Here is a 12,847-nt window from a genome sequence, read left to right on the forward strand (position 1 = left end):
TGGATAAAAGGCTTGAGAACTAAGAATGGATATAGCAAAGTATTGTCACTCGTCTGGAGAATTTAATGTGGCATCAAGGTCTACTGGTTACACTGTAAACAGAAAAGTCATTCTCTATCACCTCTCAATTTCCTGTCACTTAATTGAAAATACAGCTCTCTTAGTGATACTGAACTTAAGAGATATAGTAATATTTCTTTAGGCAATTTTTATTAATTTCATGGAACCTCACCAACCTTTCTACACTTGCTGTTTTGTGCATTGCTTCTTTTTCATCAGGACGTTTGTTATGAAGTCGTAAATGAACTGAACAAGAAACAACACTCATGTTCCAAACAGATGTATTTTTAAAATGGTCTGAGCATGAAAATTTTCTTTATTCTGCAATGAATGAATGGAATGAAAAGATGTGGTGTCCTGCGCCAGCTGGCAAATGCTTCAGAAGGATATTACATTGCTATTGTCTTCAGCAGCGCCCAAATAACTGTTTGGTGGCAGGAAGGGCTGGTATGTTTTGCTCATAAGATCAGTATTTATTTGGATCGACTACATAACTTTGCAGAGCCATGACCAACATGGTGCTTCACTCTGGGCATCAGGGATGTGCAGCTCCTCTGTGTCCACCACAGCTCCCTATTCCAGGAGAAGGCCAACAACATCAGCTTCTTACCTTGCTCCTTCCAGAAGGGAGATGGACAGTTCCCAGAGACAAAGGAGAAGGGGAGATCAAGGTGCTGCAGGCATTCAATGAAAATATACTTGGCTTTGAGGAACACAACTGTAGAGAAGGTACAGAACTACCATAAAGTCACAAAAACACCCAGGCCAAACTACCAATAAAGCTGGTATCCAAGAGGTTCTTGACAATGAGAAATCCTTTCACTAATCCCAAATAGACTCTAAGTATTTTAAGGAGCTCATTATCTCCTAAGCAAAGCCTCATATTTTGGTTTCAATTATTACTGTAGGACAAAGTCAGTCATACTCCCAAATTCCATAGAGGAACACGCAATGAATTACAAAACAGTGCAATTTCTGTCTTTGAAGATAACAATCTATGTGGCAAGACATAAAATGGGTACTGGCAGTTGGGGAATTACACAGCACAGAGAAAATTAATTCTGTATTTTCATATTGCAAAAAAAGTATATATTGTTAGCTTAGATACTATAAAACACAAAGCATTTATAATTAGAAATAAATTGCTTTACTCTTGTAGCACTTTTTTCTAAATATGGACATGGGCTTTTACCTTAACAAAACACAATTTAAGAGCTGTGTCTCAAACTTACATATACTCACACAACTGTCAGAGAACTCTGGAAGGCGGATGCACATTATTTTCTGTTTTACATAAATGAAGACATCTACATGCAATGAATCACAATCAGGACAACAACTATTTTAATAGCCTGGTCTTGGTTTTATGCCCACTGGAGCCACTCAACTACTTTTTCCTCCCTTTCCCTCACATGGAAAAACCTTTTCCTTTTCCGAGCTAGCTCTCAGGAACCCCTCCTTTCTCAAAAGCAGAAATGCAAATATTTCAATCAGGAAATTCATATTCTTGAGTTTGTTTGAAAATTATCTACAACTTACGATATTTAGCCAGTGGTCAAAAGCTTCCCAAAACCTTAAAGCACACAACATCTGGCCAACTACCACAATAACTGCCAACAAAGTCATATGTAGAGTTTTACAGTGAGATTTGTCATCTCTCCTGGCTCTGCCTGGAGCACAAACAAATCACAGGAAGGAGTAAGGTACGAGGCATGAGCATAAAACATCCCCTGAATATAAGTATTTTAGAGGCATCTTGTCTAGAAAATGACCATGCTTGAATTTCTTCTGCATTACAAGGACCTAGATCATTTATTAACATGAGAGGTGATGCTGAACAGAAAGTCTGCCGGATCCGTTTTTCACTCACATGTTTTGCAGTTTGGGGCCAGGGGGAAGTTTGTGGGAATTTGTTTAACTTTCAACAGCATCACCACAACTGATTCCAAAATTTGAAGAGATTTCTGGCCCATCAAATCCTAAAACTTATTAAGTTTCCAAAACATGCTAAAACTTCTAATCTAAAATTTTGATTTGAGAGGTCCTACACAGAATGTGATTTTATAAGCAGCGGACATACACAGAGAGATATGGAGCATAAGTTCTTCCCAAGCAGACTGGCTTGAGGAGCAGCTTGTCCTTACCTTACTGACACACTAACTGGTCTACAAAGGGCATTATGTCTACACAAAAGCCTCCATGTCCTAAACACCGACACAAGCAAATCTGAAATAAAGGTGTTCCCAGAGTATCTGACTATGAAAGCACCCATACTCAGAGAAAAAAAACAAACTAAAAAAAGCCCCCAAAACAAAAACCACAGTAACTGAACAGTGCATATATTCTCATTTCCTATTATTTTCTTTTACAGAAGTGTTTGATTTGAATTTAAAAAAAAAAAAAAAAGGTTCATCAAAACATAAGAAAAATAACCCAGGGATGGACTAAATACTGTCAGTAGTGCCTCATTTCCATGTGCAGAAATTGCAGGACAATGAAAAACTTATTGAAATAGCAGCTGCAGGAGTGGAAGTTGATCACCACACACACCACCCAGTCCCTGGACAAATACAGCTGGAGACAATCTAAAGGAAAAGTGTTCCTCCTATCACACCACATACAAAAATACAATGAATCCCTTTAAATTAGCACTTGGCAGAGAAACAAGCCAGTGAGGGGAAAAAAAACCAAAAAAAACAACCAACCAAAAAAAGCATTAGAATAATTCCAAGGCACACAGACGGTTAAATAAGAAGAAACATTGGTTCTAGTCTAGGATCAATGGAATTAAACTGCTGAGTACTTCCCTGAAGTGTTTCACAAAGCAAGCAAGCCTTTTTAAAAAAAATAACTCATAGTGTAGTTTCCAAGTCAGCAGCAGCTAAAAGCACAATCAAGCTGCCACTCCTCTAAGTGGGAAAAGGACAAAAAAAAAAAAAAAAAGATGCCAGTCTCACCTCCAGCTACAAGAACTTTTACTGTCCATGGATAAATTGTATCAAGAAGATCCTTGTCAGTCAGACTGAAGCTTACAGTGACACAAAGCTTGTGTGCTAAACTGCAACAGGCAGTAAATTACTGGAGAACGGCAGAGAACTACACAGCATCCAAGCCTATTGGGTGACCCTCTTTGGGAAAGCCACAAAGTCTCTTGCATCTTTGCAACAAGCAATCAAAATGCCTCTGGAAAACAAAACTAAATAAGAAAACCCACCCCAAAACCAGAAAGGAAAACCAATCCACATCAATGGACTACTTTAATGAAAATATTGAGACAAGGGATAATCTTGCTTAAGAACAGTAATCCAGCATCCAGCAGTAGCAGCATCACTGAAGCATTGATTTTTTTGTTGTTGTTGAAGATCCTGTGAAACTGCCAACTCTACTTCACCAAAAGCTGAAACTTAGAAACTGAGAGATGCCAAGAATAACTCCCTAAGTCAATTTCCACAAAGAAAATCCACTGTAATCTCAGGAAGACAAAACTTCCACAGCGCTCCACAACAGACTCCATTCCTTATTAGCATTTCCAGCCACCTGCTGAAGTGTGCTTCCAGCCAGGATTTCACAGGCTCACTGGGATTCACGAATTTTAGAGTTTCACCAGTTCTGGATTACTCCACTAGCAGAACTCCTTATAAAAGGCAACAGTCATTTTATTAACTTTATTCTAAAACAGCTCCTCATCCAATACGACTTCATTTGACTGGCAAAAAAACCCAACAGCTTGATGTTGGCAGGTCTGGGATCAATTCAGAAACGGAAAAAGGCCTTTTCTTGGTTTGTGACAAGTCATCAATGTTGGCAACTTTTTGGCCCTAAGTTTGACTATGAAATTGCCTGCGCAACTGAGCAGATGATAAGAAAAGAGAGGAGAGGATTAAGTGAAGGGAGACAGGAATGAGTAGGGCATTCTACAAATAAAGAATATTGCAGAAGCCTGAGACAGCAGCTCACAAAACACAAAGGCCTGCTGGTCACTCAGAAAAGGTAAACTGTGTTTCTAAATGGCTTAAGCTGTTGGGTTTTGAAGTCAGGGTTTGGTTGTAGGGGAAGAGATTCTTTGGTTTTATGAGGTTTTAAAACTGTAATAAAAGAGCATCTTTCCCAGGCTGGATAACCTTGACGTTCCTTTTAAACCATACTAAAACAAACATGCCCATCAATTCTCCCAAACCAAATCAAGAAATGGCAACACTAACCATGGTAGATGCTATTCAAGGCGATACACAAACCTCAGCATCTCAAGGCCAAGGACTCCATATGGAGAAACACAATCCAAAAGCAGGATTTAGGGCCAACTTCAAAATTGCACATATGGAAGAGAACTGCAACCACCTTAGGATCCTCACTGCATCCAAGCAGCTCGTTATCACCAGCCCCAGGCCCACAACACTTCAGAAAAGGAAATAAAGTTATCAGTTGAAGCAGAGCACTTTCCCACAGCTGGTTTTAATTAAGCTAATTTGGCAGTAGTGACTGACAGCAAGCAGAGCCTTCCCAAATCACTTTGCAAGCATTTTTGCCAGCATTTCACCATCTGTGATAACCAGGAATACTTGATACTAACTAGGATCTGTCTGAGGTACAGCATTTTAGAGCCGTGCATCCACTCCTTTAAAATCTTCTGGTACAGCCACTGTTTACAGGTAACTGGAGCCACTGCTTGCAGATAATGAGGTGTTGGGAGAAGATGCACAATTTGAGGAAAGGTATTGGATAAATTCCACTGAGAAAACCACTCCTGAAAAAGCAGACAGATCACTTGCCAGAATCCCGTCATACCTTGGCCATACCCATGGTACATGAAACTTATAAATGACCACATGGGTATTGAGGAGATTTTGGAGCTGTAACAAACAGAACAGCCTATATAATTTCTAGGGTAGTTGTCCAGTTTTTCTTTTGTGGATACATGCAGGATATAGGGCAGGTTTACCAGGAAGAAATGCTTTGGGTTACACCATAACCTCAGAACAATCCAGGGTATGGCCAGACTGTGCAACCTGAAGCCCCATTAAGGCAATGGGAAGGGGTCTAGCAAGGGAGATTAATGTTAATGATAATCTTAATGACATATAACTAGAAGGAAATCTTTTTCTAAGGTAAATCTGTGACCAGCAATTGGAGTGGCAGACACTAATGGCATCAGTGCCAGCAGTGGTACATGAGACCAACATACATAAGGAACAGATGGATCAGTAAATGTAAGCTAAGAACATGCCAGAAGAAAGTATAGCCTTCTGCAGGAACACTTAGCACATACCCAGACCTGGTCTGTCTGGTTCACTCAAGATATGAATATCTGATACAAACACTAGTTCAGATTAAAACACCGACCTGGCCAACCCCAGTAAATGCTGATTGCTGACATTAAAGCCAGGGAAGTTGCCAGGAACCAAGCTTTATGTCTCAACCAAGGCAAAGGAAACAACGAAAGTTGCAGGATCATAAGTCTGGGCTTCACAAGAGCAGAATTCAGGGACCAGCTTCAGGAAAAACCCACAGGATATGGGCCTTGGGAGAAGACTGGTGCAGGAGAGTTTGCTCATTTTGAAGAATGAACTCCACCATGCTCAAGAATCCTAGAGCCAATGTGCTGAAAATCAAGCAATGGTACCAGGAGCCCCACATGGATCAACAAGGAGTTTTGACCATACTTAAATATTAAAAGAATGCGCACAAGAGGTGGGAGCGGGGACAAACGTAGAGACAGTGCCCTAGTGTGCAAAGACAGACTTGGGAAAGTCAAATCCAGCCTGGAGCTGAAAACAGTCAGGGACAAGAATCACTTCTACAAGTCATTGAGCAGTAAAAAGAAGACTAGGGAAAATGTGGGCCTCCTGCTGAGAAAAAATATGGAAAAGGCCTGAAGAAACAGGCAGGCAGATCTCATGAAGTTCAGCAAAGAAAAATGCAACGCCCCGCTCCCGGAGAGGAATAACTATGCCCTATGGGCTGGGTGCCAACCTACTGGAAAACAGCTTTGCAGAGAAGGACCTGGGAATCTGGGTGGAGCAGCTGATCCAAGCCAGCAACATGCCCTGGTCACAAAGTTGGCCAACAGCCCCCAGGGTGGGGGGACCCTTCCCCTGGCTCAGCACCAGGGGGGCACTGCTGCAGGGCTGGGGCACTGCTGCAGGGCTGGGGCACTGCTGGGCTCCCCTTACAGAGAGACACATTGGAACAAGTCCAGAGAGCTAAGATGATTAAAGGATTGAAGCATCTGCCGCGAGGGGAGGCTGAGAGAGATGGGATTGTTCAGCCTTGAGTAGTGAAGGCTCAGGAGGATCTTAGTAATGTAACCTGATGGGAAGGATTAAAGAAGGCAGAGATGGGCTCAGAGGTGAAGTGCCCAGTGAAAGGACAATAAGGCAATGGGAACAAACTGAAAAGCAGGAAATTCTGTTTAAACCTAAGAAAAAAACAACATCTCTACTATGAGGGTGCCTCCTAGTTACAACTATTTTGGGACTCTGTGAAACACCGTTGTTCTAAATAAGTATTGCTCTTAGGATTTTTGTGCAAGTATTGCCTGTCAGTTGAGACTGCTTCAGAACAAATTAAATGCAGAGGAATCAACTGAAAAAAAGACAAACCTTCCAGTCTGCTGGTAACACTATGCCAGGCAAAAAGTCTTAACAATGCATTAAAAAAGTGATAATTGAATTTCTCCCAGATAGAGCACAGGGTAAATCCAATAACTACAAGGTTAGGGTTCACTTACAAAGAATTTCCTTCCGAGCATAACGAAATACATTGTTAATGGCTCCTATTTGAGTGCAGGAGTGAAAATCCAATGATCCTACAGAGGTTGTGATTATTACCCTTAATAAACTGGTTTTTACTACTGGCTTTCACAAGAGGAGCAGCCAGTTAAATTCAATGTGCAAACTGGAGTGTTCTGGCCAGGAATTGAGTTAGCTCCCAGGATCTGGGCAGTTTCTCTACAGTTGTTCGACATGCTCAACATGACTGAAGTGTCCTGCACTGACAAATTCCCCCATCAAATTTCACCCATCAGAAGATTTCAAGCAGGTGAAAATTTACATAGTGATGCTACAGAAGGCACAGAAGCTTTCCAGCACAGCCCCAAAAAGTCCATTTCCCTATGTCCCTTCCTTTGAGCAATCGCAAGGACTCCCCTGGCTGAAAGGTCAAACTGGCAAAATGCCTTTTGACTTTGGTCTTCTGCTGTTTTGGACTAGGCTGGCATTGTTTGCCACACCATCAGTCAAACAGAAACAGCTGGCTGAAGATGAGCTGTAGAAATAAGGGTTAGGGTTGAAGCACAAAGAATGCACATTTCAAAACACAGTTATAGCCAGTTATAGCTAGTTTGGCTAGCAATGTTTCCTGTAGCCAAAGCCCAAAAGCACATTAATACCTTTCTACCCACTCCTCCTCCACTGTAGCTCTACACCTATCAGATATCTCATCTTCTGCTCCCAATAGATTCCATCACTAAAAGCTACCCTGTCATCCCAGAAACATGCAGAAGAATGAAGACAGACTGGGGAAACAGTTATTGGGGCCGATAAATAATTTTTCTTTTTCAAGCCTGTCTATATAAGGTCTTCTCTCAATGAAATCACACTGTGGTACCTGTAAAATTATCCACAAGGACAAACCATGATGAGATGTAGACTCAGCACGTGAAGTGCTTCAGTGAGTTTGCTACTATACCTACTATATCTTGTACCTACAAGGGGTATCTTCTGACACCACGGCTTAGATCACTTTGCAAAGCAGAAAACTTCACTCACAAAGCAGTTCTTTTTGCCAACTTAACATCAAATAAGCCCGTATCAGAATCCCATGGAATCACAGAATGTTTTGGGTTGAAAGGCATCTTAAAAACCATCTAGTTCCAACCCCCTGCCATGGGCAGGGACACCTTCCACTAGACCAGTGCTCAAACCCCTGTCCAACCTGGCCTTGAAAACTTCCAGGAAGAAGGCAGCCACAACTTCTCTGGGCAATCTGTTTCAGTGCCTCACCACCTTCACAGTAAATAATTTCTTCCTACTATTCAGTCTAAACCTACACTCTTTCAGTTTGAAACCATTTCCATAAGCATAAGTACGTTACGGTAGAGTCAGAATTGGCAGCAACCAAACTGAAGGTGTCTCAGTTCCATCAGGATTATCAATTCCAACCCCAAATTAAAACCAACCTCAAGGCCACATAGGATACTTTGGTGGCAAAGTAAAATTTAGGAAATTTTTACACGCTGTGTGGCCCAGCACATCACTGCAACTGCCCCCAGCACAGCTGTGCCATGACAGCTGCTCACAGGGTGAGGGGAGGTGGTAAATTGGATCACTGAAAAAGTATGGGACAAAAGTCACCAAAAATAGTCCTTAAAAATGCTACTATGTAGTCACTTAGAGCAGATTTACCACAAAAATCAACATACTATGTAGCTGTACTCTCAGAAACTTAGATTTGGAAAGCTCAGGTCCTTTCCACAGAACTGAAATGATCCCTGGCAAAACAGTAACATTCCTTAAAAGCGAGTCTTAAATAACGGCCCACCTGTTGACATTCGCATAAAACACAACTCTGGTGAACAGCAGCCAGAGACTGAGCAAGAATGTGGTAAATAAAACACAGGAGGAGAGAGGAGGACTGCCCAACAAGAGATGGAATAATTGCAACCTTATCCTCAAACCTTTACTGGTTTTTTTTTGTACTTTATCTCCAGTAGAAAAACTCTCTGGAAAGTTCCAGCATAATCAGCTCCTCAATCTAGAACAAAGAAAGAACAGTCCTTCCACAACACTGAAGGACAAACAAGCTGTATCAGGATATACATCTTTGAAGCACTTTTTATGACAGCAAAACTAATGAGAAAACATTCATACTTAATAGGAGGATTGTCCACAAAACTACTTAGTAAATCCATAAATGGATCCTATGAAGACGAGGCGGTGATCCAACAACGACTAATAACGTGTCAACAGTTCCAATGAACAACATACTAGGAGCAAAAAAAATTTCCAAGCTCGGTGTGAAAAAGCTCATTTTTTATCTTGCACCAACAGTACCCTCTGCTGTTCCAAAGTTGCACTGCATAAGGTGACATCCAGCCCTGACCGTCGGGAACACTCAATTCATCAAAAGCACCTACCTAGCTTTATTCATTAATTATCTCATTTTCTGTAAAGATGTTCCAGAGGTATTGGTTTCTTCCTACTACGGAGCCAGGTTCTGGGTTCATTATGATATTAATCTATTTATTGTCCCAAGACCACCTTCTGTGATTAGAAAAAGACAGTTTTAGCCTTAAAAATAATTTTTAAATTAACAAAACGAAAACAAATTGAAGACTATCCTCTAAGGAAGACAAGACCAAGTCAACACCACAGTAATATTTTCTGGATCATTTCTATAAAGCCAAAAGGGGATTTTAGATTTTAAATTCAGTGTATCATTCAACAGCCACACATCAGAGAAATCCAAATATTCTACCACAAGGTTTCTCAAAAAGCAACTTGTAGTGGGTTTGGTTTGTAACCAAGCAGAAACACCAATTTAGTGTAGTGGTTTGGTCTAAAATACTCAATTACTGTTTACCATCTGTGAGATAAGAATTAGGAGGAACGCAAAGCAGGCACCAAACTTGAAAGAATATAAAGAAGTTTATTAACAGACCTAAAAGAAGAAAAAAAAATCATACCACACCTTCAGAACACTTCTCCTCCCCCCCCCCCCCCTCCTCCCTTCTCCCACTGACAATGTAAAAAGACAACCCTTGAGATGTTCCGTCTGTTTATCACTTCCATAATAACCTTGTTCAGTCCATTTAGGAAGAGGAGTCTCTCTTGTCCGTGCTATGAAAACAGTATCACAATGAGCCAGCTGCCCGGGTTGGTTCTCTGCTCACATGTGAGTCCCTTCCCATGACTTGCAGCTTTTCCCACAACTGCTTTCGAGGGTCCACTCTTGAATTACTGGGGTATAAATTTAAGTTTGAGCCGTTCAGAAACAAAAGTTCTCTTCACCCATCTCTGGGAACATTTCATCTCTAAGAACAGAGGCCCTTCTCCTTCCCTGGGAGCAAAGGGCCCTCCTCATCTTCATCTCTAGGACTATCTCTGGGAGCATCTCTAGGAACTGAGGTCTTGTCCTTTTCCATTTGGAGCAAAACTCCTCATCATTTCCATCTCTCCCTGTTCAAATTTCTCATTAAATTACAGCTGCTTCAGCATCTGCCTATCTCAGCGCAGGTGCTTTTGCTCACAAGTACAAGTTGAATGCTCCACCCTCCATGCATTCATGAAATTACAACAGGGATACTCTGATATATCATAGCTTTACAACAGAATTTCAGCTTTAAGCATCTCCTCTTTCTTCTCCCTCAGGTTTTCAGCTCTTCACAGCACTAAAAGGGTTAATCTCACCTCGGCCTTGCAGCTGGAATTTCGCTTATCGCTGTTGGTCACATGATCTTTTGCCGGACAGCAGTGCAGCTTCAGCTGAATCTTGGCTGCACTGGAGAGGGGGAGCCGGGCTGCTCCGGCTGCCCACAGCCCTGCTGTGGGGGGGATTCCACAGGTGGAACAGGGCCCATCGGCTCCAGGATGGCCGTGGCCTGGCCCGGCCTGGCCCGAGCAGGGCCTGGGCCGGGCCCGCTGGCCCCTGCACAGGGCCCGCAGCCACCTGTCCCAGCACTGGAAAAACAAGACAGAGCTCTGCCCAGGGTTTCCTATTCTTAAGTGTGGATCACAATTTTAAGTGGCTTAAAGAATTGTCCATATTCAAACTGGCCAGCTGATAGGTTCTGTCAAGTCACAGAGGAAGCTGTAAGCACCCCTTAGCAAGAACATCACTTCCCGGACTATGCTTGCTAACCCATGACACAACTTGAAGGCTACATCCCACCTGGCAAATGGCCTCAGGGGTAACAACACAGGAAGACTCCTGTATTTCTGATATCCTATGATAATCCACCACCCATCCCCATGCTGGAAAAAGGACCATCACACTGCAGATCAGCACAGAAAAAGCAGAAACAGAGAGGTGAAGCAGAGAGTCCTGAAGGCTTCTCTTGTGGTGAAGATTCCAGACCCATCCACGCAGGGTCACTGTGAAGCTTCAGCAAAAGCCCTGAACACGAGGAGACACCACCCTCACAGCGTCCAGCTGATGATCTTCACTGGCAGAGAAATTCAGAAACTGGGCATGCTACTGTTCTTCTCCCTTCATGTGGAAGGCAAGGTGAGGGAGGATAAGCACAGATTGTATGAGCACTAAAGGGGAAAAAATGCCCACAAGTGTGATTTGAAGCACAGGCATCTCACCACAGGCAGCCTGAATGAACAAGCACAAGGAGGAAGAGACATACAAGAGCAAGGAATGCTCTAACTAGATTACACGGTTAAGATGACTGTGCCAGAATTGAACTGTGAATGAATACACTGAAGTATAATCCAGAACTACAGAAAAAAAATTAAATAAAATAGAACTCCTTCAGTACAGAGAAGAAACAAACTTGTACAACTTGCAATGGAAAAGAAACCTCTACTGCCTGATCTCAAAAGCTTTCAGGGCAGGGTGACACAACAGAAAATGTCTACAGAGCTTGAAACCAAAAGAAACCCAACAAAACATGTTGTTCTTAACTATATTGTCAACACAACACTTCCACACAGTTCAGTGTCTTCTTCTGAAGCAATGGGAGACAGCGATGGGAGACAACCTTTGACCAAAGGACACAACTTTGAAGCTTCAAAGATGGTTTCATGTCTTTCCATCAGAGCAGACTTAGAACCGCATTTTCATACATTTCACAGCAACATGACTTCCAAGTGTGTGGCAAGTATACAAATATTTGATCTTGGCAAGGGAGCAAAGTACTTCCAAGGGGACTCAGTGGTGTTGTAATGAGTTATAGTGAGCAGCAGGCTGATCTGAATTGGCACCACAATACTGAAACCCCAAAGTCTTTGCACTGAAAAGCATGAACTAGAGCACAACTGCAAACCACATTTTTCTATTCCACTCATAAAGACAGAGCCTCCAAAGAAATACATGATGGAGTACCACACTCCAAGAAACACACACACGTTATAGGATATTTAGAAGTAACAATGATCTTATTTTTTTTTAAATACTACAATAGAAAGATTATAAAGCCCAAATTTGAAGAAAATAAGACTGCAAGAAGCTTGTCAACTAATTTAAAATTCATAAATACATGTTGCGGGGAGAAGGAAAATTAAAACAAGAGAGGGTGAAAGTAAGAAAAGCTTGCAATTGACTGCATTGTGGCCAAAGTGATTATGAGTAGACATGAGGAAAAATTTGTCTAGAGGGAAGAACAATTAAGCACTAGGACAGATTGTCCCAGTTTCCATGATTAGATTTTATAGAGTACTTATGACATATGTTGGCATAAAATGATGTTAAAAATATTGTTTCTAAAGGCCTAGAGAAAGACCTCCTGTAGTTCTTTCCAGTGCTATTTGCTACAATTTCCCATGAAGGAAAACATTTTGAATAGCCATTATTAAAATATACAACTTCTAAAACAACTAGTAATATTTAAGATCAGATAATCAAGAAAACACACAGTACTAGAAATCAAGTATATTAATCTACACTTTATAAAAGCATAAGACAATCAGTTTACAAATTACATATTTACTCAAGTATCTTAGAAAGTATCTAAATTTTATACAGAAGGAAAGGAAACTGCCTTGTACTTCCGGCTCGCTCCCCATTGTTTCTTAATGCCAGTGAGGTAGCTGAACTAAATGACAGAGTGCCAGGACTACAAAAA

At 41.5% G+C, this 12,847-nt stretch overlaps 1 protein-coding gene across 8 annotated transcripts in view; it reads right to left on the reverse strand.

Annotated features, from left to right (window-relative positions):
* The window catches only part of ST3GAL3 (ST3 beta-galactoside alpha-2,3-sialyltransferase 3), a 192,496-nt gene that overhangs the window by 146,998 nt on the left and 32,651 nt on the right, over positions 1-12,847 (reverse strand). The gene's annotated exons all lie outside the window — the stretch shown is intronic.

The sequence above is a fragment of the Corvus cornix genome, chromosome 8, assembly GCF_000738735.6.
Source record: "Corvus cornix cornix isolate S_Up_H32 chromosome 8, ASM73873v5, whole genome shotgun sequence".
NCBI classification, from domain to species: Eukaryota; Metazoa; Chordata; class Aves; order Passeriformes; family Corvidae; genus Corvus; species Corvus cornix.